The 23,787-nt window shown below is 34.8% G+C and overlaps 1 protein-coding gene and 1 non-coding gene across 4 annotated transcripts in view; both read right to left on the bottom strand.

Annotated features, from left to right (window-relative positions):
* Window positions 1-23,787, bottom strand: part of GRID2 (glutamate ionotropic receptor delta type subunit 2) — a 1,467,015-nt gene that overhangs the window by 627,809 nt on the left and 815,419 nt on the right. The gene's annotated exons all lie outside the window — the stretch shown is intronic.
* LOC112647457 (U6 spliceosomal RNA) lies at window positions 17,063-17,168 on the bottom strand. The gene has a single exon (XR_003128331.1). It is a non-coding gene; the product is annotated as a U6 spliceosomal RNA (small nuclear RNA).

The raw sequence follows: 23,787 nt of genomic DNA, 5'->3' as shown, positions 1-23,787 counted from the left end.
AAAGACTAAAGAGGATTATTCCTATTCAATACACTAGTGTTGTAGTTCCCAGAATAGCCCCCAAATATTTGTCCTGCAGGTTGCCCTGCCATGGAGCCTCATACTACCATATGCATCCTTTTCTTAGACTTAGGTATTTTTGCAGCTGGGGGATTTTCTTTTTGACCATCATACACTTTGGTTGTATCCCTGTAGTATTTCTCAAACTTAAATGTGTTTAGGAATCATCTGGAGATCTTGTCAAATCGCACTTTGAGGTTGAATAGATTGAGTTGGAGCCTAAGAATGTGCATTTCTGGCTAGTTCCCAGGTGAGGAGGCTACTGCTGGTCCATGGTCTATGCTCATTAATGTGAAAGCACATGGTTTATTAACAACGGCTTCTATTAGAGAAGAGATCCCTACAGAATCCAGAATAAGCCTGTGATATTCTATTCAATTAAAGAGAGCTGTTAAATATCCTAATTGGAGACAGGAGAATGAGCCTCTCCTAAAGAAGCCGCTCTGAAATCTGTCTACGGGCTGTGGGTTTCTCGAGGAGAGGTGGAGTAGACCTTGCCAAAAAGACAAGGGTAAAGGGAGAGTCGGAGGTCACAGAATCCTAATTTTGTTGACAACACAATTTTCTAGTATTGTCATCATTCAGAGAAATTGGATTCAGGCTGCTAAAGGGAACACAAACAAAATTATAGTAGTCTCAGTTACTGTCTTCTTTATCTTTTGAAGTAAAGTTTTTTTGTTTTGTTTTGTTTTGTTTTGTTTTTGTTTTTGTTTTTTGTTTTTTTAAGACAGATGACAAGTGAAAGAATTTTCTTTTTGTATTTTTCACTTTGGGTTTTTCAAACCTCATTTTGCTTTAAGTATTCAATAATGTCCCTTCCTTAATGTTAACTATTGAATATATTTTTAAGATTAATCATTACGACTTTTATCATAATTTTTGTTTTCTTACTTGTCAACCTGAAGAGTAATGATCATAGTTTTCCCTGATGAAACAACAGTATGGATTTTATCCGGCAGTATTTAAATCTGGCAGTATGTGCCAAGGATTATCTATATATCTTCTCAGCTAGAGAAAACTAATTCTATTCTCATTCTCTACTGAATAATTATGTTCAAACACATTCTATCTACTGGGATAACAACTGAGATGTAACTGACTTCTATGAGAATGAGAATATCAAATTGTACAATTCTTTGACTTTATTAAACTGGCTGTAGCATTTAATATTTTATTTAAATCACTATAATATTTAAAATAACAATAGAACTAATTCCACCTATTTTTGTAGATTTATACTATCCACCCCCCAACCCTGCATCATCTTGTTTTTGTAACTCAAAATTCAGTTTTATCAAATGCACCTGGTTATTCGTACTGACAATGCCAAATAAAAGATATATGTGCTAAGAGCTTAATCCCTAGACTGTCATTAAAACATAGAAAACAAAACAAAATCACAAATTTGAAAAGATTCTTATCTATCTTATTTTAAGTACCTTGGGTTAAAAAAAAACATAGAATTAAAAAAAATTAGCCTTCTCAAAATCTCAAACAGGTTAAATCTCTTCTGTATTAATAATCTATTTTTTAGTATATCAACCTGCTATGAGATAGATAAGCAAATTAAAGTGCACAGGGGAAGGGCAGATTGTTCATACTGAATTTTTTTCCAAAAGCAGTAGAGACAGAAAAGGCATGATGAAAGAGCATCATACATATAATAGAATGAAAATAACCAGAGGGTTTGAAAACACTCAATCAACTGTAAGAGAATAATCCTATGTTGCTTTCCTCGGTGCTTACAAGAATCCATAGGTTCTGCAGATAGTCCTGCATCTAGCATTCCTTGAAACATTGGCTAGAAGTAAAGTTATGGGCTCAGATGAGCCTCCCAGTCAATAATCTTACAGAAGCAGCCTTATTGATTCTTTAGTTCAAGTGCAATCATCTATTTCCTCAAGCCATTTCATTCTTCTCTGCTGTGTAGGTGGAGACCAAGCAAATGCTAGGGAATGAAGCACAGCTTGCAAGGAGTGATTTTGTGTAGACATGGACTCAGCCACTAGAAGGAGAGAAAAATTCCCACAAACAGATGGCATCATTAAAATATTGTTGCTAGGTAATTACATAGTACAATTCTTTCAGGAAAGAATAATGGTCAATCTATCTTTGTATCAAAGCAAAACAGAAGAGTGGTTTTTGAATGTGACATTTGAAGTTATCTTGTAGGATGGAATGATGTCTAAACTCAACTTAATAGCACCATTCTTGGGCACCCCTGGAAGTCTGTTTTCTCACAATTGAAGTGGTGATAAAAATAACTCTACCTCATAGTATCTGAAAGTCAAATGAGGTAATTTTTGTAAAGTATGTCACACACAGTGCTTGGATCATATACACTCACTTTTTGGCCTAGTTATTATTATAGTCCCTCAATTTTAAGAAACCATTTCTTATAAATCTAATAAAAACTTTTCAAGGAAACATACTATCTTAAATATATAGGTAAGTAAATGTGGTCTAATGTGAGAGAAAATTATTCTGATTTAAAGTTTTGTGTTTCTGTTTGTTTTTTAAAGAAAATGTTACAGCAAAAAGTGACAAAGGCTTGTGGTAAAAAAAGAAAAAAATGTCTTAGAATGAAAGGAATTTGGAATTACTGTTTGGAATATTTACTTCTGTTTTAATATAGCATTTCTAGGAAGGTTATTAAAAATGCACGTGTGTCTTGTGTGTCTATGTGTATATATGTGTGTGTGCTTACATACTCATCTATACATTAATTATGATGCTTTAGTTAATATACAAAACAAGAAAAATTGCAATATTAAAGAAAAAAGTCTTTGTGTCTAATTAGAGAATGAAAAAGGAAAATAATAATATTGTTCAAACATATGGATTGAGCTGTCATTCACTACTGATAGTTTTAAAATTGCTCATATTAAATTATTTTTTAATTGAAGTATAATTAAAATAGAGTGATATATTACTTTCAAGTACAGAATATAATGACTCAACAATTCTATACATTACTCAGTGTTCACTCGTATTCAATTCTTAATTTTAATTCATGGCACACTATTTTCAATTCATCTGTTGGTTGTCATCTGATGCTTTAAACCTCTTCATTCATTTTACACAAAACTTATGTTTAATCTAAGACATACAGTAAGACATTTTTATGCTTTATAAAATAAATTACCTATTTTCCTACATTCTGCCAAGGATGATTGAGGGAAAAAAATATTTGCTTTGCCAAACTGCAGCTTCAGAGCTGCTACACAGTACATAGTATACCCATAGAGGGTTTTTTTTTTCTTTTAAAATCATTATTTAACAAAGGAGTAGAAGTTCAGAATTACAAAAATGCAGATACACCTTACGTATGGACAGATCTTTTCTGCAACAGTAAGATGGCATATTAGGAATCTGCAAGATTTATAAAAGTCCCATGTGCATCTGGCCCTAATAAATTGATTCAACCTTCTCTTTCTCTTTCTTCAGCATCCCAGTAAATGAAAAACTATTATGTGACAATGATAGAAGAGAATACAGACTTAGATAATGGTACCGTTGGAGCCTTCATCTATTTAAAAAAAAAAAAACACAGACAGGCACATATCAAGGATAAATCTAAAATGATAAAAATTCTCATGGAAGAGCACTTGCTCCTTCATCTCTATACAAACATACATTATTCTCTATCTCTTCCTGGCCCCTGCATAATGAATTGCAGCAGAACACAAATTAATTTCCTTCTAGTGGCAGAAAAGCCTAGAGGAGAAACATGACTCACAGAAGGTGAATCAAAGGTGAAAAACAAACCAAAAACAAAGCTGGTATCCTTTGATGTCATGTTAAAGAAAATAATTGGTGGATGATAAAAGCGCATGATAGAAGTTGACTGTTTTGCATTTATTGTTAATATAAAGTTGTCTTTATGGCCAAAGATAATATTTAATCCACAACTGAAGAAACAAGTAGTAGAGGTAACTTTTTTCCCCTTGCAGTCACCATGTATCTTTATAATTCTTACCATTTTTCCAAATAGTAAACATTGGTTGGCCAAACAACCTATAAGTTGAGGCACTGTGTTGTAAGCAGCCATGGGATAAAAGATCACATATAGGGCCAGATTCATGGGCTTACAATCTGTGTAATCACATACAAAAAGCCACGTGGGAAAAGTTCCCTGCTTTCTGTAATGCTCTATGAACTCAGTCTCAAAGTGAGTATGAGGCAAGTGTATTATGTTTACGACAGAATATGTAGGGGCAGTGACAGCCCCGAGTGGCTTTCCCTCTATTAGTCAATTATTTACTCAGAAAATTGATGACATAAAAACAAAGAGGAGGTAGGGTGACCAAGTTCCTTTCCCCTTCATTAAGTTGCCTTTTCTTTTTAGTAAGGCAAAGGTAGAGAGTGTTGTTTTCACAACTACCGACAGGCTGATGAGTTTCAAATCCATCTATACACATCAGAGGTCTCATCTATGTTCTAAGTTCATATATTCAACTACCTACGGGACATCTTCTCTTACACCACCTACATATTCCTTAAAATTATTAGATCTCAATTAAAATCACCACCCACTCACCCTCAGTTTTGCCAAGTGCCCTTCTCTGTTTTTTTTTTTTTTTTCCATTTTATTTTGTAGCGCTATTACAACCAGTTGTACAAGACAGACAGACAGACCCTCAGGCCTATTCAAAGTTCTACTATTTCACTTTCCACATTCATTCAGATGCCACGTTCTCATAATACTATCTCCTATTTTGCATGATCTATGACACATACGCATCTGTTTGGCCTGGATTATTTATTTATTTATTTTTAATTTTTCTAAAAAAGATTTTATTTATTTATTCATGAGATACACAGAGAGAAAGAGGAAGAGACACAGGCAGAGAGGCAGGCTCCATGCAGGGAGCCTGATGTGGGACTTGATGCCGGGATTCCAGGATCACACCCTGGGCCAAATGCAGGAGCTCAAACCCTGAGCCACCCGGGAGTCCCTATTTTTTAAAATTGTAAACTACAAGTTTGTACCCCTTAATCCTATTTACCTGTTTCACCGATCCCCTGTTCACTATTCTTCAATTTTATTATTATGCTCTTCCAACTTATCCCAACGCCATACTACTTGAGTTACATTTCTAGAAGGCAAATTGGATCATATAACTTCCTTGCTAATAAAACATATTAATAATTCTTCACCAATTTCAAAGTCCAGTATCATTAATTTTTCTTATAAGTGTCTTCAAATGAAGCCTGTTTTTCTCCACACTTGTATCTTGTCTTTCTCCATTGAATCCTATGCTTTAGCCGCATGAAGCTTCTTAAACTTCCTAAACTTAATTAATCTTCCCTTCTCCATCGTTTGCACACAGATCTCCAGTATTTTTCTAGCTATCATTTTTCCTGCTAATTCTTATGTCACCTTCCTGGGTTAATAGAATCCCTGAATAAATTGCTGGCAAATAGCCCAGTTTCATTATCTTATGGTAAGACTTCCTGATAAACTGGCTTAAAGTCTGGGATATTTTGGCTTCATTCAGAATTTATTACAGTTAATGTGTTGAGTATAATAATAATAAAGATGTAGTGTCATGTGACTCTCTCCAGAGGAAAGCAGGAGTCAGGCCAAATTCATAGAAGGGGATAAATAGTAGGCATCTGCAAGACAGAAAAGAGTGCCAGGGCTGATAAAGGCATTTTCTGTGGAGAAATAGGATATGCACAGTTATAAAAAACAGGGAATGTTGGGAATTATAAACAGTTCAGAATGGCTGGACCATCCTATGTGTAGCAATGGGATTGAAAAAAGGGAAGCAATTCAAAAAATTTTAAGGAGTCAAACTGAAATAATTTAGTGGATCGTTATAAAAAGGAATTGGTGTTGAATATGCAACTTTAAGTTTAGTCTAAAAGGTGGATCATTAGGTCAGTCACTGAGACCACACAGGTATTGAGAAATGATGAGAGATGAAGAAGATGAAATTTTACGAACTTATAGAAACCCAGGCTAAAATATGATTAATAGGTTGTGGTGATGGGGATACTGGAAGGTTTAAAGGTGCAGGTATTTATGAAGCATTATGGGAAATTTTCAATATGTTGACAGCTTGTGACAATAATGCCAGTGCAGACCAAATCAGTACTAGTCAGGGTAGAGTTTAAATCATTATTCCTAAGTGTGAATTTGCTCAATGATTATTTTCCTAAAAAAAACTTGTGCCTTATCAAGATGATGACACTGAAGGAATAGAATTGTGACTAAAAGTAGGGATAGTTTCCACAGAGGACATTTTTGCAGGGAAAAGTAGTTTTTGAATCATTTGTTTATCCATTCATTCACAGTATACCAAGTGCCAGTTTTATGCCAGATGTCATACAAGATAGCGTATGTATTAATAGGACACAAAACAAGTCTTCCTATTTTCAAATAGTTCATAATATATTCAGAAAAAAATCATAAAACCTTAGGTCTACAAGAATGTTAGGAAGATGTGAATCTCAATTATTTCACGTGAAAAAAGTGAAAATTAAAATCAGAGATATTTAAGGATGTATTAAGGAGAGTCACAACTTCCCTGGGTGGCTTTTTCCTGTACATTGAGTCCATGATCCAGTTTCGTTCTACATTGGGACAGTGCCACCTTCAACATAGGACCACGGTGCCTACTGAAAGAAGGAACATGTTACAACCTGGTCTCCAAGATGCATGTGACACTTCACTCATATCACACTGGTCAGAATTCGATTTCAGGACCCTTACCTAATTCAACAGAGGCAGAAAGCATTTTCCTCCATTGTGCTTAGAAAAAGGAAACAAAACTGGAAAGCCCAGAGCTAGGCTTGGCCACTTCTCTGGAAGGAAGGGCAGGCCCTGGACATTTCCCCCCCAACCCCTGAGTACTGGAAGCCTACAAAAACCAACATTCAGATTTTCCTGGTTTGTCAAATCCCTCAAAATGAAAGCCAGATTCAGTGATCCACCTTCTTTTGGCCTGGGTGTTTTTGCCAGCTTGTGAAAGCATTTATGAAGATATTTTCAAAAATTTATATACCAGTTTTAGTTTTTTTTTTTTTTTTGCATGTGTCTTTGTGTGTATGTGTGTGTGTGTGTGTGTGTGTGTTTTAGTGGAGTACATTATGTTGTAGGAATCAGGAGACCTGATAACATTTATTTTTATTAATTTTACCTCTAGTCCTTTTGAGTATTTTACTACAATCTATCTTAATAAATCGGATATTGATTACAATCTGAAGTATATTCAATCTTTTGCAGGCCCTATTTCCTAATTTCGTATTTAGGCTTTCCTTGTCAAAGTCACTGGTAACAAATGTTCAACAGGACAGACTCAGGACAAAACAACATTATAGGCCTTTGTAGAGCAGAGCACCATGCACTAGTTCCCAGTGTCGGGGAGGATTCCAACTACATGGAGGGCAGCAAAGATCATCACTGTGCCAATCACCAGGATTATAAATCCAAAGACTTCCTGTCTATTGTATCTTAGTATTGGAGTCACCAAGGAAAACACAATGCAGTCAAAGCACTGCTTTTACTCACATAGAAAAGAAAGGGCAGGATCAGCTTCAACAGTGTGTCTCTAAGAGCCACTGACACAGTTGCTTATGTAGAACAAAGGAGTACACACTGGATCAGAAACAGGGAAAGGTATTTCCACACAAGGTGATAAGCTTGGATCAAGCTGTGTGAGCTCTTTATCTTTTGGTAAGGAAGCATTGCAGGCACCCCGTCCATTCTCATGGCCAAGAGGGATCAAAGGACTACACATAAGATTTGCCTATGCCAGTAACCTCTCTCCAGGTAAGCAGTGAAAAACAGATTGGTTGCTTTCTTCATGTTTATATGTCTACCTTCATCAGGGTGTTTGTAACTATAATTTCAGAGTTACATTTTACAACTGCCCAACACTCTTGAGCCATTTATTCCTTGGCCATAAATCATCTCTCTTTTCTCTGAAACTTCGAAAATATTTTCTAAACTATAAGTCACACATCTGATTAGGTCTTTGCTGTTGTTAATTTTGAGGCAACATTTCACCTACCAGAGTAAGCCTCACAAAGTGAATTCTCAATCGGTTACTATCATCCAGCAGGCGACAATGGAGAGTTAGTATTGAACAACATTTGGTTCTACCCTCAGGCTTATGAGGCAGCAATAAATAGTTTAGCAAACTTGAAATACACAATGAGTCCACATGCCAACCAGTATGTATCCACCTGTTCAATTAAGCTATGCTAATTATAAATATTCTGCCCCTCTTTCATTTCTTGTGAAATTATATCTCAAGTCTGTTTTATCTCATGCTTTTCTTGGAAAGGTAATTCTGTACATTTTGTCTTCATCTTTTTTCATCAAGGGTAAACAACCACCTTTGCTTATCATTCCAAATGGTTTTTAAAATGAACTGCTTTTTTCTTATTTTTCTATTCTAGTTCACAAAGTAAAATATCAAACCTGGTGAGAACCTACCTTAAAAATGGCAAACAAGGAACAAGATAGTCCAAAAGCAAAATACAATGTTTAAGTTTAAAGATACCATTTTGAGGTTTCAGATTAAATTGTGAGGACTTAATTGTTTTGTTATATTGGGTATATTTTCACTCCAAATCTGTAAGCGGAAACAAAGAGAATTAAATTGTTTTCTTTTAAGTATTTTGTGCTCTTCCTTGAACTATTATTGTTCTTTTCACACTTTGGAGATTAGTATTCATCTGTAGATTTTATAAGTGAAACTAGAGAATTCCATAATTAAACACCTTCCATCCTATATGAGGTCTGTTTACAATGAAGCTGACTCACATCTATTAAAATCTGATGCATGATTTATCAAAATTAAATCAAGAGTTTTAGAACTCAATATCACATATTTTATTTGTTGTGCATCGAGGTACATAAAACAAGCCCATTTAATATGATTATCAGATTAAAATAGCATCTTGAGATGGGAAAATTATTCTTTCTTCTGAGCTAATATTATTCCCTGGCATTGCTGGTTTCCAAATACAAAAAATGGTTTTCACATGTACTAAAAAAAAAATGTGAGATGTTCCTTCCTTTTTTTTAAGAGTGGTATATTTCATATGGACGCAGATTATGAAACTAAATGTGCTTGTTGTTCTAATCTTTTGTTCTATTCATAGTTCATAGGTGTCACTATAATATTTTGAGGATATTATTTAATATAATCTTTGATATCTTTATCAAGAACCTGACTGATTTGATCATAGAGTATAAACAATGCCTGGTTTCTGCCTTGGTTGCTGATAAAAAGGTTGAGGTCATCGTAGGCAGTGCTATGAAAGTCACATCTCCGTATTTTTCTTCCTGAGGTGGAATCCTGAGGTTAAAAAGGTGGGAAAGGTTTGGAAAGCTTTACAGGAACATCTGTATTAACATGTGGTATTTTCAGATTTTCAAGACATACTTTCCAGGCATACTAGACCTCGAATTCAAGCTTCTCAGACAAGTTTCACACCCACTTCCTCTGTATCAAGGAAAGTGATGGTGGCACAGAAGACAGAGATAGAGATGAACCTGAAGCAATGCTTCTGGCCATGTTCTTATGGGTGACGTTCCTGGATAGGGGTTTGGAAGTTTCTATACATCCTAAAATAGGCACAAAGCTTCTGAGAAAGCCAGAGGCCCACCGTTGGCAGGGACTTCCCAAATAAGGACAAATGAGCACAAGCTTCTGAGGCTCGCAAGACAAACAGCAAGAACAAAAGCCCAATGGAACCAACTGCATCTTTGTGGTCTCTACTTGGAGAGCAGCCGGATCTTTGGCCCTTTAGCTCTCCCTGACCACCAAGGAAGTTGAGTAAGGCTGTACCTTTATGTGGTGCCTTTCTGATGAGTTCTGATGGTGGTGGTGGTGAGTATTTATAAGGAAAGAGGCTATTTCAACCAGAAACATTTGTAGTGGGAAATTTAAAGAGATAACTAAGTATGCCCTGTCTTTTTCCTACTCCCACCTTACATGTTATGCCTTTGCTAAGATTACATTAATTATATAATAAATGTCTCTGCTCTATGTATTGTCAACTATGATGTGTAAATGTCTATAAGCCCACTAACATGTCCTAGACATAATATGTAGGTTAAAGTTGTTTGATATTATGGCCAGATACTATAACCCTTTTAAAGAATGTAATCTTAAATCATCTCCTTCGCTTTTCCACTCAGAACACTCCACAGCAATTGAGTATGCACAACTAGTCTCTCCCTGAAAACTTCCATACAAAGAATTAACTAGCACATTAACTAACCAGGCAAGTTGCTCGATTTTGGGCAACTCTAGCTCTTAAAATGTTTCTCTAGTATTGAATTACAAAATGCTCCTTTGAAAATTTTACCTATAATCCTAGTTCTGTCTTCTGTAGCAACGCAAATTTATAAAGTTAATATTTCTCTTGATAGGATTTCAATATCTGAACACTATTGTTATGGCCATAGAAGCTCTTCTCTGAGTTAAACATCCAGGTTGTTACTTGTAAGACAATATTTCAGTTCTCTGATATCCTAGGTGTCCCTGTGGCTATTTTGCACCTGTGGGAGGAAATGGAGATTTAGAATTTTCTACATGTTGTTGATCCCAAAGCTTTGCATAAGCACAGAGTGTATATTCCTCTGTGTGTGCAGGAATGTCACCCAGAACTTAGTGAGGAGCTGCAAGCTAGTTGCATCATTTCCTCAGGACTGTATAGAATTGGCAGCCAAGGGAATGAGGCAGTGAAAAGAACAACGGCTTCCTCTAATTCTTACTGAGACATAAATTCATGTGCCATTTCCCCAAGCAAAATAAACAGAACTTTCCTTTGTCATGGGCATACATGAGGTTGATTTATAACAGCAGTGTCAAAAATTCTTGTAAACAATCTGAATATACAGAATGCTGCCAAATTTGTTGCTTTAGTCAACATATATTTATTGCACATTGACCATATTTAGGCTATACTATAGAAATTAAGCAACTAATGATAGACAAAACAGACCAAAATCCCAGCCCCGTGTAGCTAGCATTCTAGCACTACGTTGGCATCATATGCAACTCTACTAGTAACTACATATATTTACAAATGAAAGTAGTCCATTTAGGTTCCCATTGCTCACTAAATATACTGAAAATGATGCTTCTTGGTACATTTTAAACGACCATCACTTAAAATCATCCTTCAATAAATATACTGAATCACATAATAATTAATATGTTATAATTGAGCAAAGAATATACTTCTGTGAAATATATAAAGAAGACTTAATAAATAATTACAAATTAATTATTACATGTAAAGTAGTTTCAATCCTTTCCTTCCTGCAAGGTCTCTTCTTTTTTTCATTCATTCTTTCTTTTTTTTCTTTACTATGTATGTATGTTATGTCATTCAAAATAATGATACTGAAAGACAAGACACATACTCAGGGCTTAATATACTGGTTTATGTACAATTTGTAAAGTTGGCAGAGGTATTATGTCTATTTTCTAGAGAAAACATATTACAGAAGTTAACGCACTTATTCAAGCTCAAGTGGCAAGTCAGAGCTGGGTTTTAAAACTCAGTCTCTATGAGTGAAGCATCTAGGCAATTACACTCCTCACTTTGCATGCTACGTGATAGTCTACATATCATGGCTTCTATCCTTCCATATTAACAGAGGCAGGCAACAGTCTGTTGAGCACTTACCCGCATGTTAGGCATTATCTATGTGTTAGAAACACCTATGGTAGTAAACACTACCTCAGAAAATCACTCTTTAGAAAAATCCAGTTCCTAGAACTTGTCTTTAGGAACTATACTTAAAATAAAAATAAATGATTATAAAGCAATAAACATTATAAAATTAATGATTTTTCAGGTCAAAATATAAATACCTTGGCATTTTTTTTCAGATTGCAAAAAAATACAACTAGCAACGAGTTAAGAAACTTATTTAATGTCTTATAAAAAAGAAGTAGGGTAGAATAGAAATAAAATCCTATAGAGAAGACAATAAATCTGCCTTTTCTCTTTCTTCCTTGCATCCAGGCCACCTCCCCTCTGTTGGTAACAGAGCCTGGAGCAGTCTGCTAATGGCTCACAGCATGAGGCCGGCAGTCTTAATGTCCTCTTTTCTCTCCCCACAAGTCCTAGCAGCAGCACCTCAAGAAGTGATCAGCATTGTGGTTTGCTTTCCTGGTTTCACTATTTCTGTTTTTCCGTGAGTACTAAATTGCAAAAGGAATTACATTTTCTTTTCCAAAAGTCTGACATTAAAAGGGTTGCTCTGAGATTTTATTTGATCTGGGTACAAATTTTTCTCATAGAAAGTGTCAAGTATCATGTTGGTAGAGGAGAAAATATTTGACGAGCATAAATTACTCCACAGGTAATCTTTCAGAATGTATATATTCCTTACATCTGAGGAAGGTTTTCTTTTACTTTATATAACCATTTTTAGCCTTTAGTCATTCTTCTAGAATGGTAGGCAATATGTCTACAACTCACTTTCAGATTATTTTTTTTTTCCCTGAAAACAAAAAGTATGTTCCTAGCAATACATCTCCATAGGATGGTTATAAATTTCATTTCCTGTTGCACTGATAATACCTATAGGTTTCAACATAAGTGCACAAACCCTGCTAATTTTTATTTAATACAATTTTATCTTTAGTCTAAGACTCCTTTTCAAAATTGCCAAAGAAATCTACTTGATTTTCTTATATTTTTTGAAAATCAACAAACCATTACAATAAAATTATAATTTGAAGAAATATGGCCTAGATCTTCACAGAATACATTTGTATTCAATCTCATTATATTTTCAATGCATCCAAGAATCAGTTGCTCTTCTTTTCACTTTAGAAAATTATATAACAGGATACCAAATGCTTTACTGTATGCCTAACGTCCAGAACCTGGACTAGCATACAGTAAGTACTCAATAAATATTTTTACTAGTGAGTGAATACATGAATTAAAAGTCAAATGAAACAATATTATTATCTTTACTTCATAGCATTAAACAGTCATGATAATTAAACAACAATCATGATAGCCAAGCAGACTTCACAAAACATTCTATTTGTAGTAAAGTGAAAGTATAATATTTACATGTCTGTAAAAAAACTTTTCTTAAAAGAGAACATCTTAGGTATGTGCAATGGCTCTTTTCTTGGTATTTCTCTCCCTCAAACTCTCTGCTGTGTGTCTGAATGTCTGTCTGTCTCTTTCTCTCTTTCTCTCTCTCACACACACACACACACACACACTCCAAAATCTAGAAAGACTTTTGGGATGCATTACTGTTCTCTGTGCACAAGGATCTATACAATTTGAACATAAATTCTGTTTTAAGGATATCACACATGAAAAGTTTTCACTCTTCAGAGCATCTCCAAGTACCATAAATATTAATTTTAAAGACTGGGTTTACATTAGAGTGTATAGGATGCTGCTTTCATCATTGACTCAATTTTTATCAAATTGAATTGTCCTCTTCACTGTATTTCCAAATCCCTTGACTTAAATTCTATACATATTGAAAATCCAAACACATCACTAGAGTTAACTCTTCATGTCACTATTAGCTTAAATATGATTTTTATGAATAAAATTAGTTTGCAATTGAATACAGAAATTTAAACATGCAGTTGGGTTTTTAAGGGGATTTCCTGAAAGAGGAAAGGAATAGGATTAAAATATTTAGTCTTGAGTCTCCCACATAATTCATACTACTTCTGGAGCTGAGCAAAAGATCTTTCAAGTGATTCAATCTAATTTAAAAAATTGACCAAATTTGAACGATGAATTTGTTGGCAGTTTTCTCTTTCTTTCTTTCTTTCTTTCTTTCTTTCTTTCTTTCTTTCTTTCTTTCTTTCTTTCTTCTTTCTTTCTTTCTCTTCTTCTTCTTCTTCTTATTTTTTCTTTCTTTCTCTCTTTCTTTCTTTCTTTCTTTCTTTCTTCTTTCTTTCTTTCCTTCTTTCTTTCTTTCCTTTCTTTCTTTCTTCTTTCTTTCTTTCCTTCCCTTCCCTTCCCTTTCTTTCTTTCAAATATTTTATTTATTTATCTAAGAGAGAGAATGAGTGGAGTGGAGGGGTTGAGGGAGGGGAATTGGACTCCAGGCTGGATCCCAGGACCCTGACATAATAATCTGAGCCAAAGGCAGATGCTTAACCAACTGATCCACCCAGGTGCCCATTGTTTGCCATTTTCTAGATTATTGTATATATATATATATATATATATATATATATATATATATATATATCTTTGTGTATCTTGACCACTGAGAGAAAAGGTGAGGGTGAGAAGAGTAAAAAGAGACTAAGATTACAGAACTACATTACATGAGATCATCACTGCAGACAGAAAACCATAAAGGAAAGGAAGAGTGTGAAAAGCTGCCAGCCTAGGAACTCAGTGCAGATATAAGGTGTGAGAATCCCATAACTAATCATTCACAGTTCAAGTGTTGCAATTTCTATATGTTCCTTTTTCTTCTTTTAAATTTTTTTTCTTCCCTCTCCCCTTCCTTCATTCAGTTATCAAAAGGAAATAGTAATTATTTAAAACCTAATATGTGCTAGAAACTATTTAAATACTAGAAACTCAGAAGTCAGAAATAGGCAAAAAAAAAATCCCCTTTTAACATTTCTTTATTACAGTGATTGAAGAAAAAGATAATTAAGAATAACTAAAATATATGCTGCAACATTTGGTGACTAAATACTGTGGGTGTGGCTGATGAGGGATGGGTCTCCCTGAGGCTGCAATATTTGAAATCTGACCCAGCAAGAAGGAATAAGCTTTGTGGAAATCAGAATAAAAAGCATCCTGGGAAGAGGAGACAGATAGTGCAATATCTGTAAGTGAGAAACAAGATTGGTGTGTTCAGTGAGGAAAAGTATGGTCAGTAAATGTAAAGGCAGGACAGACTCTGATATTTTTGTTTTGGCCTATGGTTCAGATTTTAAGGCTTATCCACCAAGTTCCTATTTCCCCCTGATACATTGTCTTTGCCCTTGTCACTGGAACCAGATGATTAATGATGCTTTTTATGGGTACTCTAGCAAATACATCATTTTAGACTTTTATTGGGCACAGAGCACAGAGAGTATGCCATTTCAGTCTCCAGTATTTTGATGAAGAAATATTGTTATTTACTCTAAGTAACAGAAACCATTTATTTTTAAATATGAAAACTATGAAGAAATCTGGCTTTGACCTGATTTAGTGTTTTTCTTCTGCCCTGTCATTTGCAGGTTGCTTCTGGGCTTTGTGTGACTTTGAACTGTCTCTGACTTATTATAGGAGTTAAATTCCAAGTGCTAATTCCTACACAGGAAACTTCTTACCCCTCCTAGAAGCCACAGGTTTGGCTCTCCTGAAGCACAGTGCATCTTTTTCATCTATTTTTTAGAGCCAAAGCTCTTCATGGACTGTAATTTCCCCTTCTGTGTCACAATTTCTTTTTCTTCTGTAGGTATGTTTTGTACTCTTCGGGAAACAAAGAGTGCAAGAAGATGAAGTCAGAAAGGCTTGGAATGAGGACTGGCTATTGTACTTTTCAATGTTGTAATCTTGGGGAATTTAACCTCTTTTAGGTTCAGTTTTATCATTTAAACTGAGATATAATGAATTTATGTATATAAAAAATTTACCAGATTGGCAAGCACCATATAATTACCTCATCTTCATCATCTTCATTTCCATCATTTGAGTACTTTTTCCTCAGAGCAGTGGTTCTCAAAGTATGGTCTTGGAACCAGCAGTGAACATCTCCTAGCAATGCAAATTCTCTGGATTTACTGATTCAGAAATTCTGGGGTGGGCCCAAGGAATCGAAGTTTTCCCAAACCTTCCTGGTGATTTGGACACATGCTAACGTCGCCTTAGAAGAAATACATTCCCTTATTATGTTTGTCTCTAGTTGTCCATAGTCAAATTCCTCAAATGTGCTGAACTGAGTAGCTGAGAAATTTGTAATATTAAAAAAAGAAAAAAAAAAAACCCTTCCTAGACAGTTACTTCAAACGAAATTACTTACATTTGGAATGTAGCTCATATGCAATGATAATAAAAGATAGACAAACAAAAGGTATTCCTACATCCCCCTCAGAGATAAATAATTGTATCCGGATGTTAGAATAATCTTCTGAACTCTCTTAGAGCAGCCAAAGAAGGCATAATTGCTCCTAAAAGTTTTTCTTTCTTTCTTTTTTAAGATTTTATCTGTTTATTCATGAAAGACACAGAGAAAGCAAGAGGCAGAGACACAGGCGGGGGGAGAAGCAGGCTCCATGCAGGAGTCCAATGTGGGACTCAATCCAGGGCCTCCAGAATCATGCCCTGGGCGGAAGGCAGGTGCTAAACCGCTGAGCCACCCAGAGATCCACTCCTAAAAGTTTTCATACTGGCTCCAAGTCTTATAAAAATGGGAACTTACCCATAAAATAAAATAGAGCTTAATAATAGATATGTTTAATAAATTCATAAATTAGATCACTTTAAAGTGCAATGCAATAATAAATATCATACCAAATTGTCATCTTCATCAAAATTCAAACTAGTAAACTAGAATTTACATATACATGAAACATGGTAGAAATATATATTTTACAATTCCACTTAATATGTACAGGTTATGTCCCCTTTTCCATGCCTTATGTTACCATAGTGGTAGCATAAGCTGCATCACAGAACATATTCATATCTAGAACTATCACTAAAATGTTTTGATTTTTGTGTAAAGTCTGGTATATTTATGAAATAATCAACAAGGGATGCAGCAATTAAGAGTAAAATTCACAGTTGTAATGCAGAATAAATTAATCTAAGTAGCTTGCCCTTGTGTCCTTTTCTAAATCAGTGGTTTTAACATTTTTTTTAAAATCAGGAGATTTTTTTTTCTCTAGTGCAATCTTATAAAAAATAAAAATATATAAGATTGATTCAACCAGTATTAACATAAATTTATTTCACTCATAGTTCAAATGCATATCTGTCCTTACTTTAAATACAATCAAAGGGAATAATATCTTCTTAGATAAAAATGAAAAAGCTGAAAGTGCAGGGGTGTCACCTTTGTGCAGGGGCCATGCTAATCTTCTCTTTATCGTTCCAATCTTAGTGTATGTGCTACTGAAGAGAACAAGAAATAGTTGAAATTGAATATTACACTATCAGTGACAGTTCTCCAAGGGTTGCTTGGATTTTTGTATATTTTACGAGCAAGGCACTGACTGTCCTTTTGTTTCAAACTATCTTGCAAGGATGTTTATTTGTAAACAGCCTTGGAAGATAGAGGTAATGTCTACCTCCAGAGCAAAGGGCAGATTTGATTACTGTCAATATAGTAAATATAACATCTCCCTCTGTGATGAAGAGCATGTTTTCTTACAGCCTATTAAAAAAGATTTGGGTTACCTAAGTGTGGCTTCCTCAGCTGTGATGCAAACTATTTTGTGTGCAGTGTACAGAACCCATCTGGGTCCTCCACAGTGCCTTCTATGACCTGGAGCACATGAAGAACAAATACAAATGCTAACATGGAAAGAAACTGGAAAAGCTTGGTTTCAGGAATCTTTCATTTGGCTTTCTAGATCTACCTCCACCTATTCCCCTCTATCTTTCTGACCTATCAGATTACGTGAACCATGTGAATGGCTCCCAAAGCCATGTGAATGGCTCTCTGACTTCCCGAAGGTTCAGCCAAAAGAAAGGCCTGGTGCTGGATCTGAGAAAGGGAGAAGAATATACCCAGTTTATCTATTCTCCTGGCTCCCTCCCTGCAAGTTGCTATGTTCTACTGCCACTGGCCTTTCCTGTCAGCCTTTTCTACATAGCTCCCTTTCCTTCTAGCTTCAGATAACCACTCTCCTCCTATACTACTTTAGGCCTGGGATTGTATCTCTTGCTCTTTTATTAGCTCTGATTATTGCATTATTTCTGTGTTACCCGTGCTGTGCCTAGACTTTCACAAATAGACCCACTGTAATGATCCCTTCTTGAGATATTTGAATACTTTGAGTGTGAAATCTCTTTCTGGTTGGAACGTTGATTTACACAACTTGAATCTTGAAGGGTAAGTAGGAAAGCAAAGAATTTCTCAGGGAAATATAATATTGAATAAATAAGAGACAATGGCAGGGGATAAAGGTAGAAAGGATTTGTATGCATCTATGAGGAGACTATCCTAAAGATGATAAAGGACTATCAAAAGATTTCAGCTAAAGTTGTGATATAAGCCTTGCATTTTAGAAAGATTACTTGGACATCACTTAGGAAAGAGTTTTGGAAGGAAGTTAGTGCAATTAGCAACCTGAAGTAATGAGCTAGGCAAAAGAAACTGAGAGTTAATAGTTAACAGATTCCTTAACGAGGGCAGTGACAATGGAGAGATGGAGAGAGGGAAAGAGACCTGGGAGAATAGGGAGGTCATATGAGGTGTGAGAGAGGTAGGCAACCCTCAGTTGTCTGGCTTCAGTAATTCAGTGGATAGAAGTATAATTAACTTGAGGAGTCATTAGAATAGCATCTGAAGAGTCAAGAGTCAATTTGACAATAACAAGTCAGAGTAGCATTTAGGTTAGGATATGAGAGACAAATTGATGTGTTAACTATTCTGACTGGGCATTCTATAATGTAGCCACTTAGAGATTTGAAGAAGGTGGTTCAATTAGAAACAGTAAACATATTTAATAGAGCATGAAGGGCATCCTGTATCAATAAGAATTTAGAGAAGAGTAAATAAGAGAGAATCTAAGTTGTATAAAAGTGTTGGCCATGGATGTTCAAGCATATCACATTAATTTTTTAAAAATACTTCTTTCTTTCTTTCTTTCTTTCTTTCTTTCTTTCTTTCTTTCTTTCTTTCTTTCTTTCTTTCTTTCTTCTTTCTTTCTTCATGTGAGAGGCAGAGACACAGAAAGAGGGAGAAGCAGACTCCAGGCAGGGAGCCTGATGTGGGACTCGATCCCGGGAATTTAGGATCACACCCTGAGCTGAAGGCGATGCTGGATTGCTGAGCAACCCAGGCGTCCCAAGCATATCACATTCAAAGAGAACCTTGACTAAGTTCACTTAGGGTATTCTTAGAAGTACTGAAACCCTACTTTACCTAGTGTTTGTGACACTGTATACCAAGAGTTCACCAACATCAAAAACAATTATGGCTTAACAGTATTTTGAATCAGGATTAATAACAGTCACAGGTAAAAATAAGGAAAAGAACAAGAACAGCACATGTTTGAGTTTTTATGAGGTATCAGAAACTATTCTAAGTGTTTTATATAGATTTAATTTTTTAATCTTTTAACAATTTTAAAATGTTGGTAAGTACTAATACTGATTCCATTTTGTCAGTGGGGAAATTGAGGTTCACATAGGCTCATTGTCATATAGAAAATGTATATAGAACCCAGATAGTTTGTTTGTTTTTTTTTTTTTTAGAACCCAGATAGTTTGACTATACAGTCATCAACTGCATAGGGTCTAACTCCATGAAGTATTGTTAGTAGAAGAAAGAAACTTTGTAGGATACTGTACGTTTTTGGTTACAAAAGTATATTACTCCCTTGGAAAGAAATTCCTCATTATTTTATTTCATTATAGCACTTACAAATATCAAAATAATTTGTTACCATGCTTATTTCTACTTTCATGCATTAGAAAATAAATTAAGAGAAAGGATAAAGTCATTTCTCTTATTACTGTAGTATCCTCAGTGATAAGAATGGTGTCAGGCACAAACCAGGAATGTGTATGTGTGTGTGTGTGTGTGTGTGTGTCTACAGTCAATATATGTATATTTAATCAGACATGAAGTGGCTATTCATTCATTAGCCATGGTATTTTTGTGTTAGTGACCTGACTTCTCTCAGCGTAGACTGTTCTTCCTCAAAAAAAAAGGATATAGTAATAACTACCCTTCATGGTTTCCTTTTATTCCCTCCTACCAAATCTATCCAGCAAATCTTTATGGCCACCACAGTTACCGTTTTTCCAATTTTAAGTTCACCCGCCTATTCCTCAGATTAGGTGATGATATATACATGATTATTTTTCATAAGCATATTATATCTAGCCATAATCTTGGGTGTATTATGATATAAATGTGGCATATAATAAAACTCAAATGTCTTTAGATGTTAAATTAAGAAGAAATTATTGTTAAACTTTTATGTTCAATAACAAAAAGCTCAACTTTATGTGAATTACAAAATAGGTGAATAGGTGAATTAAATTAAATTTGTCTTTTAATTTCTAAAATGCTACTCGAGGTAGATAAATATAAAATGTAATAACTATTCAGCCATCCCACATGTTTGGGTTTCACGACAAAATGTTATTAAACATGATACACTTAAAACGTTCCTGGGATATTTCTGTCTCATAGAGATGAAGCACATTTGTTTCAAGTGTGATATTTCAAATCTATTAGATGATTTACAAATCAGGGGATGCCTGGTGGCTCAGCCCTTGAGCCTCTGCCTTTGGCTCAGGGCGTGACCCTGGAGTCCCAGGATGGAGTCCAGCATCGGGCTTCTTGCATGGAGCCTGCTTCTCCCTCTGCCTATGTCTCTGTCTCTCTCTTTGTGTCTCTCATGAATAAATAAATAAAATCTTTTTAAAAAACCCCACATAAAAAAAACCCCACATATTTAAAAAAAAAAGATAATTTACAAATCAGAGCAGGATAGCCTGAACTGCATGTCTCACTGTTATTTCAAACTATATCTCACTCTCATTTGTGCATTCATATACTATTTGTTTCTATCATGAAACACTCTCTGTTTACTTGCTTCACTACATAAATCTGACATTATTAGTCACTTGCATGAATGATATTGACAGAGGGGTTCTTTTGGGTTCCTTCTGGGCCCTAAAGGGCAAGGTACTTGTGTCACCTCAAGCAGCAATAGTATAAATTGGCAGTTTGCTTAATGTACAATGCAAATTTCTCAAGGGCAAGGCATCATTCTGCATAGTAATCATAATAATGTCTATACAAATTCTAAAATAATTCAAAGGTTTATTTTACTTTGCATTTAGCTCTTTTATTTTTCCTCCCAGGAGTTCAAGGGACAAATAAACCCCTGGCTAGAGTTTTGCAATAACCATCGGCCTAAGATGAGCAAACTGCAAAATGTTGATTCCCCACTGAAACTTGAGAAGGGTTAAATATGACTTTGCCAAATATCAGCTGGCTCAATTGGTAACATTTATAAGCCAAATTTCATTATTTAGAATTTGAAAAGCCAAAATAAAGTTTAAAACAATTTTTCACAATTACACATTTTATTTTCTCTGCATGTACTTAATATTTTTACATTAATTTTTATCTGCATCAAAATCAACAACCTTAGATTATAGAGTATCCAGTGAAAGAGGCCATACTGCCCTTCCTTTTTCAACATATTAAAAAAAATAAGGGTTTAGTACTTGTGGTGATGTGATAAAAGAAGCTATTTTTCCTATAATATTCGTACAGCATTCTACACCCTGAAAATCACTGGTCCACATGTTTTGCTCAGTTGAGGGAATCACCTTAGAAATTTAATGAAGTTCTATTCACCTATTATTATAGTTTGTTCTAGAACAATAAGGTATCTTTAAAAAGGTAAATTTGCCTCAATAACAGATTATTCTATACTCTGTCCTTTAGGATTCTCCCTTCTTACATTTATAATGAGCATATAACTTTTATGAGCAGTGTATTCAAATGATTTATTCCAGTACATACAAGATAATAAATAAGAATATTGCAATCAGTATTAACACTGTATATTAAAAAAAACAAAAAAAAATAAAATAAAAAAATAAAAAAACACTGTATATTAAGACCTTTTAATGATTATTTTTTGTTGAAAGTTTTAAACCTTAAGAATAGACAAAGTAAATAGGTTAGTATGATATTTTTTATCCCATTGATCTTCAGCATTGGCATGGCATTAACTAATTTGTGAGCCTCTCCCTTTCTCTTCTTCCCTTTTTTGGATGTATGTCCTTCAGAAACCTTGACTAGATTTTCAGTCAAATAATAATTTCCACTAGTCAAAAGTCCACTATCTTACCATTAAGGCAAGAACTTATTTACAAAAAGCCAAGGCTAGCTTTCACAGGGGAATAACAGAGACCCTTGGAATTTGTAACACAGCACAATATGGCAGTTAGAAGCACAGACTGGAGAGGCATGCTGCCTGGCTTGCAATCCACGGTGTGATCTTGGGAATGCTATATATCTTCTGGTACCTTAGCTTCATATATAAAATGGGAATAATAATAGTATCTGTGCTAAGGAGGTATTATAATGCTTAGAACAATTCATAATTGGGTCAGAACAGTAGCATATGGTTTGCATTATATGTTGGCTCAGTTTATACAAAATGGATAAAATGACTGAAATTTTAGCATAGCAAAAAGCACTGTTATAGATGCATTGCTGTTTGACCCCCATATGACAAGTGTTTTGTTGTTGTTGTTGTTGTAGACCTGACATACAAAAGCCAAAAGCAAGTATGATTTCTCTCTTACATTCACATCCTAAAAATGATCAGATAACTACCATTGATTTACCACTGAAATCAAAACAAAACAAAATATTTTCCTGACACCATTATACAAAAACAGGACTAGAGTTTAGTTCATTTTCAAGCTCAGATGGTATCTTTCAAAGTAAATGCTCCAGTCAAACAAACAATAGCAACATCTGCTCATATTGATGAAAACTGTAGGACCAGTTGAGAGCATTTATTAATTTTCAATTGGAAAGCAGATCATACAGTAAGAAAAACACAGTCACACCATGTATTTGCATATTAATAAGACTTAAAAAAATCCTAATTTGGAAAAGATAATATTAAAGAGTTAAAAAAATTATCCTATATAGCAATCAAGTAACACACACTGACGCTCTCTCAATCATTTCTTAATCTTGGCCACCAACAACTGAAAACAATGAATCAACAAAAATATGTAGTACTCAATGGACTATGCACATTCAGCTGCTCTCTAATAAGTGTTTTCAAAATAGAACTCCTTTCTAGTGGAAATATTGGAAAATGTCAGAGCTGATTGCAAACAAGCACCATACACCTCACAGGGGCTGAACCCGGTGCCTCCTATTGTTTAGGAATATTAAAAGCAATTGTTTTAAGACCCCACGGAACATTTTTACTAATGCGTTGGTGAATCCAATCTATCTGCATGTCATTATCTAACTAGGTCAAGTAAGTACAAAAGGATAATTGTTTACAATGGATGCAAACCACCTAAATACCTTCTTGGTTTATTAAAACAAATACATCACTTGAACATATGATTGCATGGCAAATTCCCATTCTAGGTATTACTTTTTTCTCTCATAACAATAAAAAAGCTGAATTAGCTTTTATTTTCAGAGAAAGAGAACATGGTGAAACTCTGTAAAGGGTAATTTAATAGACAAGTTTCAATACGCCAATCAGTGAGGGGCAACAGGTCATGCATTTCTGTCTTTATTTTAGAGCAAAGCAATAACATAGTACTGCCTCTTATAGCCACTGGGTAGAATTGGCGAAGAAACCTCTGCTGCCCAACTTCCTTCATTTTGTTCTATATATATAAAAAAAGATATTCCTAATTGGATATTTTCATTATGAGCTACTCCAGGTTGCTAAAAATATCAGATTTTAACTTTTATGGAAATGTCTTTAGTTCTGTAGTTTTGAATGTCAGCACAAAGGTTAAAAAAAAGTTCATTGTGCTCATAAAATTGAGGATAGCATTACT

This window comes from Canis lupus, chromosome 32 (genome assembly GCF_003254725.2).
Source record: "Canis lupus dingo isolate Sandy chromosome 32, ASM325472v2, whole genome shotgun sequence".
NCBI classification, from domain to species: Eukaryota; Metazoa; Chordata; class Mammalia; order Carnivora; family Canidae; genus Canis; species Canis lupus.
This window is presented reverse-complemented; position numbering and strand designations above follow the sequence as displayed.